Raw genomic sequence first — 12790 nt, 5'->3', positions numbered from 1 at the left:
TACATTACCAGCTCGGCAGAGAATGTGTCCCCCATTCTTTAAAAAATAAATAAAACACCCCTGACCCCATGGCACCAAATCAATCAATGGCACTTACTGAGTGCCTACTGTTTTCAGAGTACTGTACTAAACACTTGGGAGAGCACAATCAAGTTGGCAAACACGATCCCTTCCCAAAAGCAGCTTACAATTTAGAGGGGTGACAGACATTAAAATGAATTACAAGTAAAGGAAATGGCAGAAAAGATGGATTTTTACATAAGTACAGACCTAAAAACACAGCAGTTCCACCAAACCTCTCAGGGTATTACTCAAGAAGTACCAAGAAAGAGTCAAAAGAACAAGGTCCTGGAATACAGTCTCTCCACTGGTACTTAAGGAGTTCTTACATTACCCTTTTCCTTGGTGGGACATGAGGAGACCAGGTGTCAACAGGATACCCAATCTGTACTGTGGTGACATGAAATGGAATAACAACAACAACTTGCCATTGTCAATGCTTGCTATCATTATTATAATTGCATTTAACACTTACTATGTCAAGCACTGTTTTGACTGCTGGGACAGATATAAAATAATTAGATTGGATACTGTCCCTGTACCAAACAGAACATTAACGGGGAAGGAGATCAGGTATTTAAACCTAATTTTACAGATGAAGAAGTAGGCACAGACAAGTTAAGGTACAAGGTCACAATGTAGGCAAATGGTGGAGATGCAATTAGAACCCAGGTCCCTAACTCCCAGACCTGAGCTCTTTCCAACCAAAAGGAGACTTGGGCACTTTCATTAAAGAAGGAAATCTCAAAAGATATAGCCTAATGAACGTTTAGCCTCCTACAAGATGGTTCTCCCAAGGCAACTTGAGACGGTGATTGAATCCAAGACAGCAGGGCCGAGAAACAGTCAAAATACAATAGTAGTTGAGAAGAATAGCTGTAGTACTTTATATCAACTAGATTAACAGTTGTGTAACTTTTGCAAGACTGTTCAACCAATTTAATCAAGATTGAAACTAGTAGATGGTTATTAGATGTTGATTGCGTAGAGATGGGAAGCAACAAAATGTATACATGAATGAGGTAGCGATAAATTTCTATACTGAAAATGTGCACACAGTTTTCATTTGAATCATCTTTGTGTGTATATATGTGGAGACACAAACATACACATAGATGCTTAGGTACATAATTGTGGATATTAAATATTAGATAATCAATTTTAGATTGTGAGCCCCCAGAGGGACAGAGATTGTGTCCAATTCCCAGCTGTGTATTCTTTTTCAGTGCTTAGCACAGTGTGCTGCACACAGTATGTGCTTCATAAATGCTAGTACTACTACGAAAATATGAACATGTGGGCATTCATATTTATGAACACAAATATTTCACGATTTATCAAAAGGTTGCCATAAAGGTATGCTATAAACTGTAGTCAGTGCTAGCAGCAAAGACATTTACAAGATACTATTTTTGTTTATTATTATTCAGTATTTAAACTCTAAAAGTGATCCTGTGGATTGAAGTAGTCGTCAGAACTATGCAGGACTAAATTTTCAAGAAAGAAAAAACTAAAACGGCTTAACAACCACATGGTAATCAAGAATTATTGCACTTGCTAAGTTATAAAACACTGAGAAGTGGAGGAAGTGCAATACAAACCTAGTGAACATGTGATTTGGAAAAGGCTTAAAATAGAGATGTATTAGCTCTATAAATAGACGAAATCTCTTGGGAACTTAAATTTTGGCCTGTTAATTACCTTCTTTTTTGCCAGGATAGATTTAGGGGAATGATACATAAAGCCTTTGATTAACTACTAATAGTCCTTTTGTAATATCAATCTTTGAAGAGTTCCTTGATTGTCAATTCACCACATTATGCTGTTGGCAAAGTATGTAAATAAAGTGTTAATAGAACAATTACATTTACTTTAATAAAACTTTAGGAATAGAATTAGGTTCAAGTGTGTTTCTTCTCTTTTGCCTGAAGATTTATAGTATTCCCTCTAGGTCACTTAGTCCCATTCCTATAACATAAGGATGATATGCAACCTCTAAATCTAACGTAGGCTGATGAAATTTCAGCTGCCCTCCCTAGAAATGCAGAGTAATGACTATGGATTCAAAGTGCCACTATTACCACAACTACTTAAATAAAAGCATAAGCTCTGCCAATCAATGTTGATCAGATATCAGATCAATTTGATTTGGAGAGTGCAAATGTCATAAACCAAATTATGGGGAAAGGGCAAGAGGTATTTGGCATCTTCAGCATTTTTCCCTAGGATATATACACTTGAAACAAGTCCTAAAAACAGGCAGAAACTGAAGGTTGTCATTTTTTGATGGATAAAGGTGTACCGGATGGAATGTGTGTTATCGGGCGACTCGACCACAGCGATTAACACCCTCCCACAGGAGGCCTAACCTAGTTGGGGGAGTTCTGACGCTGTTGATAAACTGTCTTGCGTTTTATGGATCTTAGTGACAAACAGAAACAAATGGTATTGTTTAATCTTAGATGGGCTTCTTAAAGTTGTTGAACCAATTATTGCTACACCCTTCTCTGGTAAAATAATGCAACCATAAACAGGGAAATGGCTATCATTTGGAGGTGCAATGGAATTTCATATCTTTCCATTTCATTTGCACTTCTCACAAGGGAAACATATTGGGGACATTTTTTATAGCCTCACCTGGCAATCACTGTGGCAGTTTACCTTTTTTAATTTAATAATATCTTTGGTCTAAAAACAACCAACACTTGCTAAATAAGCAGTCTATTCAGATATGGCAATCAGGGATTTTTAAATATGGGCAAATTCATTTATTTAAATAATGTCAAATATAAAAAGCTAAAATGGTTACATGTCACCACCAGAATTTTCTTTAGAAATAAACTTAAAGATTTTATGACATATATAGGCATAGCTATATATTAAGAGAAAAAATCATTCTCTCTTGCTCACTCTATATATAATTCTTCCTCCCACACCCTCCCCACTCTCTCTTGAGATATATATATATATATAAAATATACACACACACCCATATAGATAAACTCCCAATGCTTCCTCATGTTCTTTGTGAATTACTATACATACACACATATATAGTGAATACAGTTAGGAACCACTGACTTAAAATTATATTGGTTATGAACTTGAAAAAAAAAACCACTGTCAAAAGCTAAAGAACAACTGCTGGTCTACAGTTTACATGGTTGTTGCTGCCACCAAAATGTGTTTTCATGTGTTATATGCTTTTATTAATTTTATCACATGCCTCACTGTGGCCTCAGGGAGAAGAAAATCTTTCCACAACATTTTTTTTTCCTGCCTTTTATTTTTCTTGATCTTATCCAGTGTTCCAGATCCTCTCTTTTGGATCATCCTAACATTTTATTGACCTTTTTATTGATTTTCCTGATCACTTGATGGACTTTTAATTTTCATTCTACTTCATTTTCCCCTACCTTGCATGTAGATAGCATATAACCTGTTCTCTTCCCAACTCTTGGCAGGAAAAGTTCAATTCTCTTCTTTAGTAATAGGCTGAAATCTTTAAACTTCAAATGTAAGTTGTGTAAAAGGCATGAAATATAATTATGTAATTATTCATAAAGGAAATAAATATTTATACTATTTGCTAACTCTGTATTTCCTGACATATTTGATCTCAATCCTGTTTTGCTTCCTGGAATATCTTCCTCAATTGGTCCTTTCACTCTTCCTGCTGCCCTTTGGCATTCTACCCTCTCAGTTATTCATTACAGCCTCTCTGTTTCTTCCTCCCTCTTTCACCTCAATTATAAATCAGTATGGAATTTAAGTAATGCAGCAAGTACGGGAATTCCTAATGCAATTTTCTTTCTTCTCAAAACAGCTACTTGTCTGAACTTTCCCCCAAAGGTTTTAATTGGCCCCCATTCTTTCATTTTAATCAGATCTGTTCATCAGCAAGTCTTATTTCTTGAATGCTTACTGTGTGCTGAACATGGCACTAAGCACTTGGGAGAGGACAATGTAAAAGAATTTGAAGACACGCTTCCTGTCCACATGGAGTTTTATGGTCTAGAAGGGGAGACACAATCTAGCTTACTATGGGCCAGGCACCATACTAAACCCTGGGTAGACACAAGCTAATCAGGTTGGACACAACTTATGTCTCACAGTCTTAATTCCCATTTTACTGATGAGGTAAATAAGGCCCATAGAAGTGAAGTGACTCCCCAACGTCATAGCAAGGCCCTTCTGAACACAGCAGAAGTGGCAGAAGTGGAATTAGAAATCAGGTCCTCTGACTCCCAAGACCATGCTCTTTTCACTAGGCCAAACCCCTTTTAAAGTTAATTTTACATTCTACTTCATATCTCTATGCTACTAGAAATCTTTAAGCCATAATGGACTCTTGAGCCACAGTTGAATCAAGATGATCGTTTCTTTAACTTACTGTGAAGACTAGCCAGTTAGAAAGGCAGTTCCCTTCCAATATGCCCTATCAACCATATCTGTGTATGTTACGACTTGTACATGAGGTAGGATGAGGCGAACTGATTGAGTGGTTTAAAGCCAATGGTAAAGAGCTTCTGTTTGATATGGAAGTGGATGGGTAGCCATCCGGGAAGAAGAAATATTATTTCAGGGGATGCTTACTGGAGCAAAGAACAACTTTGAAGGCCTGGGGTTCATTAACTATCAGAGAGCCATTTTATAAAACTGTAATGATGGAAGGGAATAATCAACTTGCAGGGACATCTACACCACCATGACCATCCAATACTGTCATTCTCCTTCTGCCTCCAGACGAAACTTCTGAACACTGGCGCAAGACTTTCTACCAGCTGCCTCCTTCTTAAGAGTTGTTCTCTTCACCTGCTGCCCCCAAATTCACATTCTTCAGTCATCCCAACAATGAAGCACAGTGTGAAGGTGATTCTCAACTCCCCTGCTTCCAACCCTTTGCTTAATTTCTTCCCTGGGCCTGGAAATTTCCTCCCCCTTCCAACCTGCCAGACTCTCTTTACTTATATTGCACACTCCCAAGTGTTAAATACCACGCTTGGAAGAAATTAGGTGCTCAAAAAATACCACTGATAGTTTGAAAAAAATTAATCGGAGCCTGCATAATGATTATTGCATTTATTAAGCACTTACTATTTCCTAATTGTTGGTGTAGAAGTAAGTTTATGGGTTTCTATACAATTCCTGTCCCATGTGGTGCTCGCAATGCTAGTACACAACAGTTCAATACTAATTTCCTTTGAGACAATGATCCTAAATAATCAGCAAGTAGAAAAGGGGAAAGTTGATCTCATCAATTTATTAAGGTGAGATACTTTTTTACTCATTCATTTTTTATCACTTCTGATAATCCAAGTTATTCTAACAATGTTCTCTATTCTGAATAAAGGGCTGAAAATTAATTTTAATTCTATCACTGTAAAATGTTACCAAGTTCGATTAATTGATTCATGGTAATTATTGAGCCCTATGTGCAGAGCACTGTAATGGGTGCTTGCGAGAGCCCAATACAAGAAGAGTTGGTAGACATGACTACTACCCTCAAGAAGCTACAGTCTAGTTCTTTATAAAATAGAGTCTTTGAGAAGATTCCAAAATGGGTAATCTGTTGAAGAGTGAAAGAGCCTTAACAGATCTTTCAATTTTAAGCAGCAAACAGGAGAATTCACAGAAGTCAAGTTGAGTAGAGGATTTTTTTCCATAGACAACAAACCTTTTTACAATCATAAAGGGAAAGAAAAGACAGACGCTTGAAGCAGATATAAAGAATTCTAGTTCCTAACACAAACAGTTCATCCTAGTGAAAATAATTCCTCTGAAATCCTGGCAAGGTCAATGTCGGCTTGGCTTACTGACTGCCTAAGTCCCAGCTGAGTAAGTTAGAAAACGTTTCAAGTGTTTTGGGTATTTTTGTTTTGTTCATGAAGCAGACTTACCCACTTTGTTGTTCTGGTTTCGCTCCTGTTTCTTTTATTCAAACTACCCTCTCCTTATCTTTAGGTTTCTTGGGATTAGGAAGGAAGAAAGAAAAAGGTCTTGTTCAAGATGAAACTCTGAATTCATTTTAAGAACTAGGACTAGACTAGAGTGGTTATGAGAGAGGTTATCAGGCAGAAAATGAAGGCACGGTTTCTCTATGCAACGGCCTCCCAGTTCACTGAGTCTGCCCACCATAGCAAGATCAAACAGGCACAAAACTTTCCGCGGAAGCAAAAAAAATGAGAAACAGTCATGGGTTCAAATAGCTCTTTTGTGGAAGGCAAAACCTTTGGATTCCCCTTGGAACTGCCAGTGTGCTTTGGTTTAAGACACAAAATAGCCTAAGAAAAAAAACTGGAATAAGACAAAAACCTCAAATATTCCCCTAGGTTAACGACTAAAATCCCCAGTAACTGCGGAGGGAAAGAACTCTTGCAAGGATTCCTCCTTCCAAATGTTTTCACAAAAGGAAAGTTGACCTAAAAACTTAGGAGTGGACCCAAGAGTAAGGATTTCAAGCTTCAAATTCCAATTGTTCCTTTCCCCGTCTATGCACAATACCTCTTTCCTGTAAGCCAAAATGGAGCTAATGAAACTCACTCTAAGGAGATAAACCCAACTGGTTTAAAATATGGATTGTATGCATGCCCAAACATCCTGAATTACAAAGGACAGGCCCAACAGAGAAGCAGTGTGGCATAGCCGATAGAGGACAGGCCTGGGAGTCAAAAGGACCTGGGTTCTAAACCCAGATCTGCCATTTGTCTTGTGACCTTGGACAAGTCATTTCACTTCCCTGTGCCTCACATACCTCATCTGTGAAATTGGGATTAGCGAGTCCCATGTGGTACATGGACTGTGTCCAACCTGGTTAGCTTATATTATCCCCACTGTTTCGTATAGTGCCTGGCACATAGTAAGTGCTTAACCAAAACCATTTAAAAAAAAATGCATTCTTGTCCTGGCAGTCGCCACTGGGCTTCCCTTCCTCCACTCTGACCAGCCTGCCATGACATCATACACAATTACAGTCATTTCCACATCCGCTCTGATAGGTTTCTAATTTATCCAGAACTGTGCACACAACATTAGCCTATGGCAGCTGAGTAATAACAGCAGCTTTCAGTAAGTTGTTGCCAGAAGCAACAGTGAGGAGAGGAGAGGAGACATTCTCTCAGCAGCTTCCCTCTCCTCTTAACTACTGTTGTCAGGACCATCTCCAGGGCAAAATCATCATGGGGAGTGATTCTGGTTTATACCATTGTTTGTGAGGATGTTTAAGGGTGTGGGTGTTTGTCCAGCAACCGATAGTATTTACTGAGCACGTATTATATGCAGAGCATTGTACTAAGCACATGGGAGAGGACAATAGGTCGGTAGAGTTGGTAGACATGTGTCCTGCCCACAGCGAGCTTACATTTTAGAGTACAAGTTGTCTACTATTCCCTGTCCCTCCTTTACATTTCCTTTTTCCCCCTCTGTCTCTGTCCATCTCTAGGTCTCTATGCTTCTGCTTTTCCTTCCTTTCCAGCCCTGGCCCCTTGACCTGCCTAGATGTGGACTTCCAAAAACCTCATCACCTGTCTTTAAAGGTAGAACTAAAGTCATACCTTCAATATTCTTTTCCTGACCCTTCATCAGTAAAGTAATTCTGCTTAGTTACTCAGCTGTGAAATCTTTAATAATTCTAATTGTATCCCATTAAACATAATGATACTTGTTTCCTCAAAGGACTAAATAAGCTCAAGATTCCTATTTCAGTCATCACATTCTAGTCATGTTATTGGGAGATTCCAGATTGACAGGGTTTAAATGTAAAGAACTGATATCTCACATAACATTCATACACCTCCTGTACTTCCACTTGTTACATAATAAAGAAATTTTAGGGTTACCCTCAGTTAAGTTGTCCTCTGAATAAGGGGGATGTATTACAATCAGAAGACTTGCATATTCAAAATAGTACTTGATAACCAAGTCTTGTGCCTGTGGTTTGCCACACACACAATGCATGGCTGTTGTATTAAAAGTCTAAAAAGAAACATCATTTAGTAGAGCCAATTAGATCCTCTCATGCCCATTTCAGTAATTATTCTCTCAAACAGGTCAAACAAGCTCTGAGTAATGGAAAACACAGAATATATCAAAAAACAATGTCAACAGCATTTTCTGGATACGATCTGAGAAAGAACAAACTACAGAAAAATCAGAAACAGGGGTGGTTGATGAGTACTTTTCATTCTTTCAGAACACCCGTGTAGTCAACCACTTACATTTCTCTTAACTTTTGCCTCCAGCCCCCAATTACTAACCCTCAAATTTATCTTCGTATACTGCCCTTTTCCCTTCCCATTTCAGACGGTTCTTCTGGAAAATGGGACTTGTGTTGCTCAAGAATGCTGTGTTTGTGAAAATTCACACTGTAGCTCCCATGCCTTTGACCATTGCACTCAGATGCAAAGCCCTTTCTTCTGACCCCAGACAGACCCGTGTTGTTGGACCAACGTTCAATTCCTTATCGGTATTCTATTCCAAGTGTGTAATGAAAAACCGTGTTATAGAAGATCTGACTGCGCATGTCCTCTGACTAAACCCTTTATTGATCTCTAATTACTTTACAAAATAGATATAGCTTGGGGGGAAATGGCACATTGAACAACAAATATGTGGCCCATTAGATAAGAGTTATTCCTGGCTGCTCATACCTCAAAAGGATCTCTATTCCACCTATAGCTATAGCCTTAACTTCCAGGCAAAACTCTAAGTTAACCAGAGCTGTGGATGAAAGTGATCCAACCTCCCTCAGCAGCCTGTTTAAGGGCTCATTCACTCTTCCTGTCAAAAGTGCATCCTTTTATCTAACCCAATTCTCTTTAAGATAAAATTATGACCAACTGACCCGCTACAGAAACAAACAGCTGTTCAGTATTTTCCTCATAATGACCTTTCCTATCCTTGAAGGCAGTTAGTTAAGTCACTCCTGGTCTTTTCTCCAGGTTAAATAATCCCAATTCTTTTACTCTTTCCTCAGAAGACACAGTTTCTCTCCTTTTAATCATCTTCTTCAGATCCCCTCCCATTTTTGTGCATCCTTTCCAAAGGAGTGGGAAATATCCTTAAAAAAACAGGTGTTCCTGGTAAAAGAAAACCTTAATATTGGGCTTAGGTAGTCAAGAAAATGAATTATTGCTATGTGAAATAATACCACGCTTTGAGGAACCATATGACGGAAAACCCTTCTCAAGAGAACTGCAAGTGCTTAGGGAAATCTCAGTTTCAAACCGATCTTTACCTAGCTTGCCCTCCATCTCATGTGTATCCCAAGCACATTTTCAGTGCAGCTGGAGGCTTTGTTACAGACAGAAGGATCCTGCTTAGTGTGGCAAGTGTTTATGGCCTAACTTTTTTAAAGATGAATTTGGAAAACTTCCCAGATGATACATCTGCCCCTAGCACTTGCACCTCAGAGTATACGCCTGGCCAGGAAGACAGCGAGGACAACTAAATTTATTAGCGGTGAATGGTCCACTCTATCTTTCGCTGCAACAACAGTGGGTGATCCCATCAAAAATCTGTCTGCTGGCTAGCTGGCAAATGCAAACTGACACTCTTGCGCCAGATAAGCACAGCTGTATGCAAGTTGATGCCGCTTCATTTAATGAACACATTATATGCCAAATGCTGGACTAGGAAAGGAATTTATTCCATGATTTGAGATTTCAGTTTTTCCCCCTTTTCATTTCTTCTTTTTCAAATTCCTATGGTTACTGTTTCTGCAGTTCCCTTGCAGACTTTTGCATATAATTCTGCTAAGTCCAGAACACCATAATTTACAAACACGGTATCAGATGCAAAACATCACTTGAACATTTTTTTAATATTTGTTAAGCACTTAACATGTGCCAAGCACTGTACTAAGCACTGGGTAAACAGAAGCCAGTAAGGATGGAAAGAGTCCATGTCTTACATGGGGTTCATAGTCTTAATTCTCATTTTACAGGTGAGGGAAATGAGGGCCCAGAGAAGTTAAGTGGCTTGCCCAAGGTCACACACCAAACAAGTGGCAGAGCTGGAATTCATTCAATCATATTTATTCATTCAATCATATTTATTGAGTGCATACTATGTACACAGCACTGTAATAAGTGCGTGGAAGGTACAACTCAAACCCAGGTCCTTCTGACTCCCAGGCCCATGGTCTATTCACTAGGCCTTGCTGTTTCTCTACCACATATTGTGGAATTCCAATGAACTGACTAATAATTAGTTGGTATTTTAATTTTATCAGAGTGCAACTAGATCTTTGTTAAACCTCAATACTCTTCCTGATTCATTAAAGATTGTTCACTGACCCAAAACAAACTAGTTACCATATGATTTCAACTAAATGAGCATGATACCTTGTTTTGGGCAAATCCTACATCTGATTTTATGAAGTTGGAGTCAGTATTGGATTTACTTTAAAGGATATTTGCTTGCCAAACATGAACACGTACAGTCAATCTCTTACCAACTGAAACAGTGCTCTATTTCTAAGCAAACGATGTGACTGTTCATTACAGTGGATACCACACCTCTTTGAACCCAAATGCCCAACTCATCCTAGGCAGGTCTCCAGTTAGCTGTACTTATTCCCTTGAGACAATTCCCCTTTGGAGAGCTTATTCTAGCCCTCTCCCCATCACCACTTATTTTCCTCGCTGTGGTAACTAAGCTAATCAGTTATAGTGAAGAAGAAGAAGATGGAAAAAAATACATGGATGGGAAATAATATTGCTTGTAGAGCAGAAGCTCATCTCCCAACTTCCCAAGTCCTGCCACACCTCCACAAACACCCACACCCATTTCTTCCTGTAACCTATAGCAGCAGAAATCCAGGAGATTCAACCTGTAACTTCTTTACCTGTAAAGTACGTATTGACGGGAAGAGTAGAGCTGGGAAATTTGCAGTATCCACTTCCTGTAAAACGGACTCCTTTCATCATTTTAGCATTTGGTGCTGCTGAAGATGACTCTCTTCTTTCCAGCTGATATATGGGAGATGGTCCATTCAATTCCTTTGGTATAGCCCAATGTATCTGCATTGTTGTGCTGTTTATGCCCTCAGCCTGAGGGGCTTCTAGTTGTGTTGGGGCTGAGTAAGAGAAAATATTTAATAAAGCAGGGGTTCTTTTACTTTGCAATGCATTCTCTGTGTCCCAGAGGGAAGATAAGGTAGGAAAAATTCAAGTTTCCGAAATTTCCACACTTGACTTGCATTTCCAGAACTTGCATTATGATAGGAGGAATATTTAAACTGAATAAACATCATGAATTAGTTTCAGTGTTTTATATAACCAATTAAAGATTGTTCAGCAACAACTGCAGCATTTATGAAATGCATGTTTTCTTTAAAAAATAAGAGGATAAGGCACCAAGGTAGTCATGTCAGTACAGTCAGAGTCCTCTATTTGATAGACACATACATACAGAAAACACTTACTTGAACTTAAGTTGATACCATGTGAATCTAAGGGCAGAAATTTACTTAGAAAATACAAATAAAATTCACTTTAATACATCTGCCTGAGCTGCTTCACTAAACTCTTATATACATCATTTATTACTTCCTAAGGTTCCTGGCCAGATTTTCAGAAAATCTTATCTATTTCCATGGTAGATTTTTTGAGCTATTTGGTAACACTGAACAAGGAAAATAATACAGTGACAACAGTAAAATAACCTGTGATTTTTATATAAAATAAACTTGCTTAACATCCCTTGCCAAAAAGAAATATTGCCCAAGTTAATCTATTTACCTAACCTCTCACAGAAAATGCACTTCTACATGTGGGACATTGTTTTCCTGTTAATTGAGAAGTTGGTGAACGCCTGCATAAGCCTCCTCCTCTAATACTAATGGAAAAGTAGATTTCTTCATGGTCTAAAGAAACTTTTCTCAATGCCTCATTTGATTCTTCAGCATTCTGATACAATTGTCTATCATTCCACCCAAGTAGCAGAACAGGGATGCTGTAGAAGTGTCTTGTGCACTCTTAATGTTCTAAATCACCTTCTGCGTAATAGTGAAATCAATGTTCTCTCCTTGATTATAATAAAAATTCAGAGGGAAGTCAGATTGTTAAACTAGTAGCTTCTCAGCTTGGATTTGGTCTTATAACAGATATGTCAGAGTCTCTATTGGTTATGTGGGGAAATGATCCTTAACAGTAATGGAAAATCAGCTTCCAAGCTGTTGGATTGGCCAGCCCACTAAAATTAGTACTAAGTGTTCTAACAGACTGATAGGAGAAGTTTTCTTAGTTTCATTTAAAAAAACCCTGAAAGTTATATTAGACTTCTAGGGCAGATGTCACAACTGCCATTAGTCAAAGCACATTTTTTTTTCCGATTTATTGATTCTCAGCTAGTGTGTGTAAGTAGCACCATAGAAGGCATTCTGTCCTGTCCGTTAGAAACAGCACCAAACTAGTTCACTATTTCCAAAACCAGACCGGGAGTTTAACATGATTGTCTACTAATTCAACTGGGTTGGCTATCCCGAAATCGAATGATGAAAAGATGTGCTTGAAAGGCTCATCAAGACCAACAATAATACCTGAGAGGCAGCGTGATCTAATGTTGTCTATCCTGGCCTGGGTACTGAGGAAAACTGACTCTAATTTCTATCACTCTGTGACCTTGGGTAAGTCCCTTACCCTATCTTTGCCTGTTTTCCAATTTTCAAAATGAAGAGAATCATAGTTCTGCAGCAGCCTCTGCCCAAGAATGTTATGGAAATTGGTTG

The sequence above is a fragment of the Ornithorhynchus anatinus genome, chromosome 19 (genome assembly GCF_004115215.2).
Source record: "Ornithorhynchus anatinus isolate Pmale09 chromosome 19, mOrnAna1.pri.v4, whole genome shotgun sequence".
NCBI classification, from domain to species: Eukaryota; Metazoa; Chordata; class Mammalia; order Monotremata; family Ornithorhynchidae; genus Ornithorhynchus; species Ornithorhynchus anatinus.
This window is presented reverse-complemented; position numbering follows the sequence as displayed.